This window comes from Artibeus jamaicensis, unplaced genomic scaffold (genome assembly GCF_021234435.1).
Source record: "Artibeus jamaicensis isolate MK-2021 breed Jamaican fruit bat unplaced genomic scaffold, CSHL_Jam_final contig_1015, whole genome shotgun sequence".
Lineage (NCBI taxonomy): Eukaryota > Metazoa > Chordata > Mammalia > Chiroptera > Phyllostomidae > Artibeus > Artibeus jamaicensis.
Window position 1 is genome coordinate 4,477,081 of NW_026521194.1, and position 12,771 is coordinate 4,489,851.

A 12,771-nucleotide genomic window follows, 5' to 3' on the forward strand; every position below is an offset into this window, starting at 1 on the left:
GTATTATTAATTAGGCCTCCTGTGGGCTGAGATAATTTATCCTTTAGGTGGCCAGAGGGTTCCTGACTTAAGGGAGACTATGCAAAGAAGAGAAGCTAAAGTCTTGCAAAAGCAAGTCTGGTTTTTAGGTTCAACAGACAGAAAGCATATGAGGATAAGTTAGCTAGGGGCATCAATTGAAACCACCTCTTTAACAGTTTTTTTCTTTTTAAAGAAAGTACAATGGATGTCATTATACTTCTGAATAATTATCTTGGAACTTTGCTCTACTTTTTCATAATACATTTGATGTACAGTACCAAGGAAATGAATCGAGATTTAACCAGAACCAAAATACAGAGGTCATGAGACTACTGTTTTATATTTGATTCATTAGTAAAGTTTCATCATAACCATAACCAACCTAAATCCTCAGAATAAGTGACCCTAAGCCCACATGGCCATAGAGAGACTTCCTGGGATAGAAATTCCAAATCTAGGGTTTAAAATAGTATTGGTCACCCTAGAAAGCTTAAGCAGAACAACCTTATGTTCTCGTTCACACTTTACAAAACCAGCAAGCCATCATCCTAAACCTCTTGGTGTCTTTAGTAATCAGTCCAGGAGGTCTGGCAATGTCGCTTCTCCCTGTTCCATGGCCTTCATTTTCCTGGCCCTCTTCTAAGCAAAGTCAAGCTGTTTGGGGGCATCCTCTGTCCCTTCTGGATCCTTCTTTGCCCCTTGGCATCAGACAAAACTCTGCAGGTCTGACTCCCACTGGCTGAGTCAAAAGGGAGTTTATTGCGAGTGTGGGGGAGGAAGAAATTTTCCTCTACTTTTCTAGGTTCTTTCATCTGGTCTGGTAATCAACTAGACATAAGACAAATTAATAAGAGAAAGACACCAAATTTAATTGCACATGTATGTGTGGCAACCCCACATACATGAGACATGCTGAGACAGAAAGGGAAAATGAAGTATGTACAGCATTCTGAGCCAAGGATGGGGTCAGGTGCTTGGGGCTTCAGAGAGGGAAAAAGGTCACTGCAGGACAGGAAGAAGAGCAGATGTTCAGTAATTAGATGGTTGCTCTGCCCTATAGATAAGGAATAAAAAAATTATTGCTGGTGGTAGCTCTTCCTATGGGCAAGACCCTCAATCTAAATTCTTTAAGGGAGAGAGAAAAAATTCGTATAACCCTGCAGGATCTCAAGTGCTTCAGCTCAAAATAATTTATGTGCCAAAGTGGTACATCTGGGGGAGGCCTCTCCCAAACCTCTTTACAAGAATCATGGTTCTGGAATTCCAACGGCAAAGAATTTCTGAGGACCTAAGGACTATGGAGGGACTTCATGACTGGGTCCAGTACACACCACTTTATTTTGTCTGTTTTAGAAGGCTTCATTCTCTGCAAACATAGACAGACCTTCTCCATGTGGGTGGGACTCAGCAGCTGTCCACCTTAAAGGTGCACTGGTCCAAGGTCCAAAAGAAGAGTCAATTGCAGTAGAAAAGTCTAGGTAAGGACTATGGGCCATTTGTGTCACAGGTCCATCCAGGAGCCAGTTACCAAGGTCAGTGAGATGAAGGTGACACCTCAAATAATCCTATGGCCCTGCCCAACACCCTTCAGGGTCTATTGCCATGAAAGGAGGTGGGGAACAGTGTTGAGTAGTCACATGGTCATGACTAATATGAGCTGTGTCCTTGGTATGTTACAGACACTGCTATATTTGTTTGGGGTATATAATCTCCTAATTCTTGTTGAAAGGCTAAACTGTAGGTTCAATCATTGTCACCATTATACAGAAGACGAGAGAATTGAAGCTGTTATGTAGCTTGCCTGAGCTACGTTATGTTATGACAACAGAACAGTGCCTGTGCCCTGGTATGTTAATCCACATAATTAGTGGGTAGCAGAGGTGGAGTCTGAATCCAGAATGGGTGCCCCCAGACCTAGCCACCCAAATACTCACCCACTATACCTGCCAAATTCTTTCTTCTCTCTCTTTTTTCCCTTTGCTTTTTCTCCCTTCTGAGTGGGATGACTGACAACTGGAAGGGCTTGGTGAGGGTCAGCCACTGAGGTGAAGAGACTGTTCTGAAACCCCTTTCCCCCCCAACTACAAGTCCAAAACACTTCCTCTGGTCTTTCTCCACCTTGTCCAGAAGTTTCTATTTCTAGTTCTAGGCCATTCAACTGCCAGCTCCCAACCAGAACCAAGAACTAGACTCAGATTTCCTATTTTAGAGGGAAGGCATCGTGGGTTGTTCTTCACGAAGGCAGAGAGGAGGTCCTCGCTGAACACAGGAGAACAATTTGACACAAAAATGTGTGTGTGTGTGGGAAGAGGGGTTAGAAGGGAAAAAGCAACAAAATGAAAATCTGTTCAAAATGATGAATCACTTGTTTTATCCAATTATGTCACCCTAAAATATAATTTCATGCTTAATTATAAATGGTCTCTGCTTCTCTGTTTATTTCACATCTACGACTATCTTCCGGACCCTGTCCAAATACCACCCCCTTTGTGCGGCTGCCCCTCACTGCTCCCCACCGTGCCGAGTGTGCCCTTCTCCCTGTGCACAAACTCTGTGGTACGTCTCTGTCCCACTGTTCTATCGCCGCATGTTCCCGTGTGCCTTCCTTCCATGAACAACTGGGATTCCTTGAGAATAATAACTGTGGCTTGTGGACGTCTATTTTTCCACTCTCCTTAATAATGCCTGGTGCAGAGTAGTTCAGTTAATTAACCAATCCCATTGGCCTTCCATCAGCACTTGTAGGACTTTCTGCATTTTCCTGCACTAAGGTTTATGGGCTAATTCTAACTGGTCGAGTGAATATGTCGAACTAGGTGAGCTGCTTTCTGTTGAAAGGAACTCTACTCTGCCCCTCCATTGCCTCTTTGAACCCACTTCAGAGCTATTCTGAACAACACCATGATGAAATTTCAGGCAAGTCTTGCAGTTTTTCTATTACCTCTTCTTTTTTAAATCCTCACCTGAGGACATTTTTTTTTATTGCTTTTTGAGGACGAGGAAGGGAGAGAGAGAAACCAAGTGGGAAACCAGCATTGCTGGTTGCCTTCTGTGCCGGGACCAGGGACTGCACACAACTGAATTCAGGATCAGACCGCACCCTAGTGTGTGAATTGACTGGGAATCAAACCACGACCTTTCAGTTACGGAACGAGATGCTCCAACCAAATGAGCAACACTGGCCAGGGCCCTGTTCCCTCTTAAGTAATAGATGAATCATGTCTTTCAGAGTCAGGAGGAGGTTAAAACCTGGCCAGAGTTATAGGGCCAGTAGTATGTGACAGAGGCAGAGCCAGCAGCCAGCTGTCCAGGCTCCAGGGTAGTTCTCCTTCCTGCTTCTAAAGTCATTTGTTGGAAAAAAAAGAAAAAAAGAAAAAAACCCTATGTCTTGGGTGGGGTCTGCCTGAAACATCTACGCATTTAGAGAAGGCTTTACATTCTAACCAATCAGGAACCTGCTCTGAGATGTTTGTGCCCTCTGGGGTATTTGTGTCCTTTGTCAGTTTCCACCTCATACTTGCAGTAGGTCAGATACCCGCTGGGTTTGGTTCTGTGAGGTCCTCGGTCACCTCTCAAACATACCCCGCTGCTCTATGCCTATGCGTCTGTGTACATGTTACTCCTGCTGCAGGAGGCGCCCCTGCATAAGTTAATGCCAATGTCTTCTCCTCTGACACTTTGCAATCAGGTCTGGGGGCTCGTTCCATTTTGCTTCACTGTATCTGTGATATACCTTTATCACATTGTGTGTGCCCATGTGCATGGCTGTGTGTCTCTACGAGCAAGGGTCATACCTTCTATATCTGCATAGCCTGCCATTCAAATAGTACACATTTTATCAAACACCTACTACATACCAGGGCCTGTGCTACACATTATGGATAAAGTACACAGCACAAAAATCATCATCTGTGCTAAAAATTTTTCAATAATGATAACAATTGTAAGTTCCCTTAACCCTATCTTTCTGGATTCCCCCATGATTGCATTTAAGTTCTTGGCATCCTGTATTGTGTTGAGGTACAGCATTGTTGGGTGGGATGTGTGTGCACGCAGGGGTGTCTCATCTTCAGTTAAAGTCCATGCAGGACCCCCGCACATTGCTCCCAGAATCTCATGTGCAAAGCCCCTGGGAGTCAGACTTTCTTTGTCTCTAAAGCTAGTGTTTGCACAAAGGTTCATTCTTCTCTTGCCCCCTCACCCACCCTGCCCTGGCCACAGGAAGCTTTGAGAGACTGGCCAAGATCTTGTCTACTTGCAGCCTCTTGAGGACACATGGTATCTGCCCTTCAGTCTCCCTAAAGCTACTGCAAATTCAGGTTGTACACCAGGCCCCCGGGATTGCTTGTTCCCTCCACTCCAAGGCACAAGGCTCTGAGGATGTCTTTGCCACCTTTTCCCCACACTGAGAGAAAAGTTTCTAGTCTCAAAAGGTGAAAGGCTGTTCCAATACACCGTAAGTTCTTTTTGCCTCTGCTTTTGAACTTGAATGTCAAAAGCATTTTTTGCTTCCTTCTGTAGCAGCAATACTCCCCAAAGCAGTGGTTTATAATGGTAATGACCCAAATAGGAAAAGAGTAACAGAAAATACCGAGGAAATAAATTTCAGAAATAGTATTGAGGAACAGTAATGGTAATAGCAGCTAATCACTTCTTAGCTCTTACAACACACCAGGAACTACAATAAGTAATTCACATGCCTTACATAAATATGATCACAGCAATCCATGAGGTAATTATTGTCCCTGTGTTACCAATGAGACACAGGCAAGGGGGGTCTGCAGTCACGGAGCCAGCAGGTGGGGTCTGTTGGGAAGCCAGGCTATCTGGCCCCAGAATCCACCAACCACCTACCACTCCTCTGGCCTCCTGTGGCTTGTTCTAGACACAAAATAGCTGGCAATGGGCAGTGTGGTAGAATCTTACCACAAACCAGCACTGAGCAGGCACCCAATAAATATTTGCTAAAAAAAGGCAAACTCACAAATGCCAAATTATGGTTAATAAAGCCACGCAGAGTCAATTCATCAGGAAAATGACTTGAGAGCTGTTCACCATAAACTCCAATCAAATAAAAATGTTACAAATTGGAATTTTTCGCATGTCCTAGAAGAAACAATGACTTCTGAGCACAAAGCTCTAAATCCTTCTGTGTCCAGTCATGCTGTGGACGAGAGCCAAAAGCCAACATGAATCTGAAAGGAGCTCCTTAGAATAAATGCATTTACTTTTATTCCATGAACTTGTGCTTTCGGAACAATGACACCCATCAGCACTCTTCAGAGTCAGTCTTGCTGGGCTGAGAAAGCAGCCATACTGGAGTTCTATTTTTAGCTGGCGGGAGGTTGGGGCTCGAAGATTTTTACATGTTCTCTGTCGCTCCTGATATATATATATATTTTTTTTAGTCTTGAAGCCCATGTTCACTTCATCAGCAGTTAGCACTAAAAATGTTAAGGGCTTTTAAGAGGGAAAATCAGTTTTGAGTGTTTTAAAGCTTCGTTTCTGATAGCATAGGTGCTGGCTCATCAAGAGGAAAATTAAGGTAATAATAAAACTTTCAAGAGATCTCAAAGCGTGTTTTAACTGCATAAGGGTTGGTTTTAAAGAGCAGTGAGCCATGGAAACCTAAAACTAGAGAAACCCTCAGATTTTATTTTTAAAAAATGAGTGCTTTTGCTTCAATGCAGCAGACATATTCATGCTATGATAACTTTATATAATACCTTACTGATATTTGCCTAGTTGTATGCTAGGTTTGGGCAAGGAAGTGCTTTTGGTATGCACATGGACTCCTCCAAAGGGCAAGATATGCACATGTAAAGCAAAACAGTTCAAGAGCCCAATGAGACAGACGGGACTAGGAGACAAATGACTCTTGTAGATGTTGAGCGCTAGCTGATTCCAGGAAGGTGAGGTCTCCTGTCCCGGGCTGAACTGTGCACTGCCCTCCCCAAGGCATAGGTTGAAGTCCTAAATCCTTGTACCTCAGAATATGACTGTATTGGGAGCCAGGGTCCCTAAAGTCACGGTTAAGTTCAAATGAAGTTATTAGGGTGAGCTCCAAGCCAACGTGACTGGCAGTCTTATAGAGAGAGGAGTCTAGGCCACAGACACATGAAAACAGAAAGGAGCACACAGGACATGGGGCGAAGACGACTGTCTATAAGGTAAAGAGAGAGAAAACCCCCAGAAGTGCCAACCCTGTCGGCTCCTGCATCTCAGACTTCTAGCCTCCAGGACCGTGAGAAAGCTGTTCTCTGCTGTTTAAGCCTCTCAGTCAGTGGTACTTTGTGATGGCAGACAGGAGCAAACAAACACACCTCTCTGAGCTGCCATGGGCAGGGTGACCTCCTGGAGGACAAAGGAATAGAAATCGGCCTGAATGATGGGTGTGATTTGTGGATGGTGTTGGGCATTCCTGGCAAAGGGCCAGAGATAATCTTTGAATCCAATGGGACTGCTGATATCTGACCTCTTAAAGCCTGTAAAGATGGCAATTTTATATGGTTCAACCCAACAGGAACAAAGGGCCTGGGGCCAGAGTGTGGCTGCCTGTCACCCTGATGAGTGGTAGTATAGAGCAGGAGAGCCTTGGACTCACCTACTCCACGCAGTGACTAGGGGCAAGTTACCTCTCAGACCCTCAGTTTCCTCTTCTACAAAACCAGGGCAAAACCTTGTATGGGCCTTGAAGGATCGTTGGGAGCTTTACAGTAGATGATGTCTGTAAGTGCCTGTGACACATTTAAGATCTCAGTAAATGTTAGGATAGCTTTCAGGACTCCCCATCTTGCAGGTAATAGGACCTAACCGAAATGGCTTAAGCAGAAAAGGGGAGTTATTAGAGGGCAGGGATGCAACGAGTATACTCACTTAGCCCAGGGCTTTTCACCTGGGGCAATTTTGCCCTCCAGGGATATTTGGCGACGTTTACAGATGTTTTCAGTTATCACAGAGAGGAAGATACCACTAGCATCTGGTGGGTAGAAGCCAGAGATGCTATTCAATATCCTGCAAAGCACAGGACAGTCCCTACAACCAAGAATTACCCAGGCCCCAAATGCCAACAGTGCTGCCATTGACAGACCCCAGGCCAGGAGCTGAAGTCCCTTGAACTCTCAAGGCCACACCTGTCCATGTGTCTTAGCCATTAAGCTTTGTCTCGTAGCACCAAACACATTTTCTCTCTTCTTTGAGATGCCAGAGCTGAGTCTCTACAAAGCCTATTTCTGCTCTGCCAACTGGTTTCATGCCAGGCTCTGTCATGGGCAAGGGGTGCTGGAGGGAGTCTGCAAGGCTGGGGAAGTGGGGGAAGGGACTTGCCCCTGCCAGCTGGTTTTCTGTTTCTGACTGTCCCCTAACAACAGGTCTTTGCCCCAACACCCAGCTGGTTCCAGGAGTGACTACTTCTGGTTCCCAGCTTTGCTCTGTGCACCCACAACCTGCCTCATGATGCCCCTTCACATATATCAGGCCACTGCTCAGCACCCTGTCCATGAGGTCATTCTGTAGAGACTTCTTGTGAGTTCCAGAGGCACCAGCACCTTCTTTAAAGGTCTGAGTCCCAGCTCTGCCAGCCCTTCTCTCAAGTGTCTAAGTTCTGGAAACTCAAACTTCTTTTCTTTGTTCCTCCGGCTCTAAGGATGCCAACTACTGTCTGACATTACTCTCTGTCTAATGGCATAGTGTTCCCTTTTGCCTCTGTACCTTTCCAGTGCCTTTTAGCTGATTCCTATTATTAAATCTTCTGTTCAATGTCAACAGTATCCATGGGCTTCTTGACAACTGAGCAGGCAGGTGCCCAGGGGCTAAGAATACAAACTCCAGAGTCACAATGACCTGATTTCAAACTCAGTGTTGCTACACACCGACTGTTAAGACATTGGGCAAATTCTCCCCCCTGCCTCTATAAAATGGGGCTGATACTGATGTAGGTGTCTGATTCTCTTATGCTGAGGGCTGAATGAGATCATGACAGGAGCTGGCTAATGCTCTTGTTGTGAAGAATGAATTCGATAAACCATATAAAAACACGTAGCTCAGTGAGCGTCTGTTACTTAGGAAACTTTCAATAGCGGTTGGGTTAGCTTAGCTCTTCTTATTTTCTTTCAGTTGGCTATGGGGGTTAGTGTGAGAATTTCTGACACTTAATGCCTGAAGGCAAAACCGTTCCCATTAGATAAAGTAGGAGAATGTTGGAGGCATACAGATTCTTTAATTTGAGAGTGCATTCCTCTGGTTAATACCTTTCTCTTATAGCTGAAAAAATTTTTCCGCTTTTCTCGAACTACTTGTCACAGCCCTCCATGACCAAGGGGGCCCATGCTTGACACTGATTAAGACAACATGGTCCTTGCTTGGCACCATGCATTTGTCTTAGGTTGGGCATTGTTAACAGAGAGGTGAGTGCTTACTGGGGCCGTGTGACCAACAGCCCATGGACCAGAAAGAGCCCCTCCATGAATCAACTTTGAACACACTGCATTTGCAGCTACCCCAGGACTGCCTGAGGTGTGCAGCCTTATCCTAAAACAACCCCCAATCAGATGGTGGTTAAAAAAATTTATTTAAAGAAGAAAGGGTGGTTTTAAGTAAATGTTCCATGTTAGTTGGCAGATCTAAAAATGTCTATTGAAAAAAAGTCTCTGAATATTTAGGAAGCAAATGAGTGGCCCATTTCTACCAAGACAGTGCGTAACACTCTAACAAGACAGCGCATAAATGGATTGTGATATTTTCATACATAGAATAATGCACATTACTAAAAGGGAATAAATGATGTTCATCATGAATTTGGTAAACTCTTAGAAACGAGTCTTGAATGGAATGTGTTGAATGGAAAAAGGAAGTGCAGAAGAATTCTATTCTTACAAAATGGTATGATCCAATTTGCCAAAGTTCACAAGCAAGTAAAACTAAATCAGAGAATGCTTAAGAAAACATTTGTATGTAATATATAGATAAAGAAAGTTAAAAAGCATAATTTGCTCTAATTTAAGAAATCTTCTTTTTAAAAAAGAGAAATGGCATGATGTATTTATACAAGGGAGAATAATTCAGCAAGAACAAAGAACACATTACTGATCCATGCAATGATGTGGGCGAATCTCACAGACGCAATTTCGAGAACCAAGCAAGACACAAAGGGCGTGCGCCATGAAGGTCCATGTGTACAAAGTTTGAGGACAGGTGAAACCACTCCTCGGGGACAGTGGTTACCTCACTGGGGAGAGTCGGGGTGTGGAGTAGCGGTGTGAGGCATTAACCAAAAAATCCACTGGGAACTGGCCCGAGGGAACCTCTTAAATAATTTTATTCCTTGGTCTGGATAATTGTTTTATGGATATTTATGTATGTATAATTTCATTGAAATGAACACTCAAGATGAGTGCATTTTACTATATGTAAGTCACATTTTAATTAAAAATAGTTCAAATAATTATGATAGTAGATAGTGATATAGACTGAAATTCCTTTTTTTAGTAACATAACAAATAGGAAACCCCACGCAGTCACCAGAATTTTATTTTGACGTCGTATTGGTCCATGAAGTCACAAACAGAACCGCTGCTTCAAGCTGCTGAATTTTTAGAATAGTCCATCCTCCCTCATTTGTGACTAACCTGACATGAAGCCCAGGAGAACAGAAGTCCTGTCCCTGTGGCTCCCAGACTGTGCATCAAGGCACCTTGTGCTGTGGGATATTTCAAGTTTTTGAGAGGAACGCAGCACCAGCTTATCAGATGCCACAGGAACTTCTAGCTTAATGTATTTCAGCTTCAAATTTAGAGTATTCTGCATTACTTTTCATAATGTCATATTTTTTGCCAAGCTGAGTTTAGAGGTTACTGTCATAAAAGGCAAGTACGTCTAAAAATCGACGGGATGGGAAATGGGAGTGGCAGTGTCTGGGGTGACCCCAGGGGCCGAGACTCTGTGCCTTGTGCCACAGCCACATGCATCCCATGAATGCGTAAGTGTGGTTATTTAGAACTAAAATGAAAACACAATTTTTCTTTAATTCATGACTAGCTCAAATGACTACTAAGTTGTTAATCCACAAATATTTATTAAGTTGTTTTAACCCAACGATTATAAAAAGGGAACTGTTAGTTCCTTCTGGCCCAAGTGTGTCACAAAAACATTGCTGAGGCACTAAAGGAGCCATGGCCAAGAAAATGTGAGGATTTCTGCCACGACTCTTTTTTTCCTCTCTTTTTTTATTTTTAAAAATTTTATTGATTATGCCATTACAGTTGTTCTATTTCCCCCTTCATTCCCCTCCACCCTGCACACCCCTCCCCCACCATCCCCCCCTTTAGTTTATGACCACGTGTCTCAAGTTCTTTAGATTCTGTATTTCCCATACTATTCTTGCCCTCCCCCCTATCTATTTTCTACCTACCATCTATGCTTCTTATTTTCTGTACCTTCTCCCCCTTTCTCCTCCTCCCACTCCCCTGTTGCTAACCCTCCATGCAATCTTCATTTCTATGGTTCTGCTCCTATCTACCTATCCTCTTAGTTTGCTTTTGTTTTAGGTGTGGTTGCTAATAACTGTGAGTTTGCTGTCCTTTCACTGTTCATCTTTTTTATCTTCTTTTTGTTAGGTAAGTCCCTTTAACATTTCATATAATAAGAGCATGATTCTTCATGACACACACAGAAACATAGCTACACACACAGAGATCACCTGGCACGGTGCCTGATGTTTGATACCTTCTTAACAAACACATTGGAGAAGGAATGAAGGAATGAGCAGGGAATGCCTGTCTGGCTTACTTTTCCATGCTTTGAAGTGTATTCAAGTTACTCATTTCAGTGTGGAGCCCCCTTGAATTAACTTAATTCTGGCCCTTCAACAGACAGGTTGGGACAAAGGAATGAAACCCTGGCGAGATGGTGGTAGCACCACCAGACAGGCGTTTGGGAAGGTTTCGTGAAGCAAGTGAACATCGCAGAGACTGGAGGTGTAAGACGGAGAGAGAGGCTGGCATCCCGGGAAGTGTTTCTGGCACAGGGGCCGCTGTGATGGGAGGACAGGAGAAAGCCCCAGGGCAGAACCACAATGGCCACTGAGAGGGGCGGAGGGAGAAACTGAGCAAAGGGGAAGGGAGATGCCAGATGGAATCAGAATGAGGCGTGGGCGCATCAGTGTCAGCCATGGCAGGGTCGGGAAGTCAAGTCCTAGAATCTAGAATTACTTAGAATTTATTGAAGAAAAAGAGCAAGCCAGATATTTAAAGAAGGAGCGATGTGGTCGGGGTGTCAGGAAAGAAATGTAATTTTAGTGCTAGCACAGCCAGTGCGGCCATGAGGGCACCACAGGCTACCTGGCGGACAGGGAGCTCGCAGAGTCCCAGACAGGCTCTGAGCAGAGTTTGAAAGGCACCCGGGAATATACAAAGAACTTACATGACTCCACTCTAAGAAGACACCCAACCCAATTAAAAAATGGAAAAAAGGACTTGAACAGACACTTCCCCAAGGAGGACATACAGAACATCCAGAGACACATGAAGAGATGCTCAGTATCGTTAGCTATCAGAGAGATGCAAATTAAAACCACAGTGAGGTACCACTTTACACCGGTCAGGATGGCTATCATAAACAAAGCAACAAACAACAAATGTTGGAGAGGTTGTGGGGAAAAGGGGACCTTAGTTCACTGTTGGTGGGATTGCAGACTGGTACATCCACTATGGAAAACAGTATGGAATTTTCTAAGAAAACTAAAAATGAATCTGCCTTTTGACCCAGAAATTCCACTGCTAAGGTTATACCCTAAGAGTCCTGAATCACCAAGCCAAAAGAACCTATGCACCCCAATTTTCATAGCAGCACAATTTACAATAGCCAAGAGTTGGAAGCAACCTAGGTGCCCATCAGTAAATGAATGGATCAAAAAATTGTGGAACATATACACAATGGAATTCTATGCAGCAGAGAGAAAGAAGGAGCTACTATCCTTTGCAACAACATGGATGGAACTGGAAAGCATTATGCTGAGTGAAATAGGCCAGGTGCTGAAAGACAAATACCATATGATCTCACCTTTAACAGGAAGCTAAACAACAAAACAAACAAGCAAGCAGAAAAAAAAAAAACCAAAGACATTGAAATAGAGAACAAGGGGACAGTGACCAGAGGGGAGAGGGAAGGGAAGTTAAGGGGAAAAAGGGGGAGGGATTTGGAGGAACAAATAGGAAGGACACAGGGACGAGAACTAAGGGGAGTGGAAATGGGAGGGAGGTGGGGAGCAAGGGGTGGGGGAGGCTGGGATGGGAGAAATAGACAAAAAAAACTGTACTTGAAAAATAACTAAATAAAATAAAATAAGAAAGGTACCCGGGAGAGAGAGAGGACGTGCGCAGAATAGAACCCAGTACAGATTCATCTGGGTGAAGCATCTGCTCTGTTAGAATGGTTGCAGGTGCAGAAAAATGATTTATGTTCTCTCTTTAGGCTGAAAAGTTCTCCACTGAACACACTCCTAAGAATGCGGCCGGAGACGTTGGTCTAGGTGAGCCTCACCTTTAGGCCATCTGTGGAGGTGAGTGGGATGTGGCTCAGATATCAAAATCTGCTCACACACAGGTTCTGTCCTCTGAACAAAGGCCCTGATGGCTCGCCAGGCCGGCAGTGGGCTCTGCCTGCGGGCCTCATACCAAGTTTGGTCTCGTCCTGTCTTTACGCAGGCTCATCCATTTTGTATGGCAGCTCACATTTCAATGTGGATCTTATTTC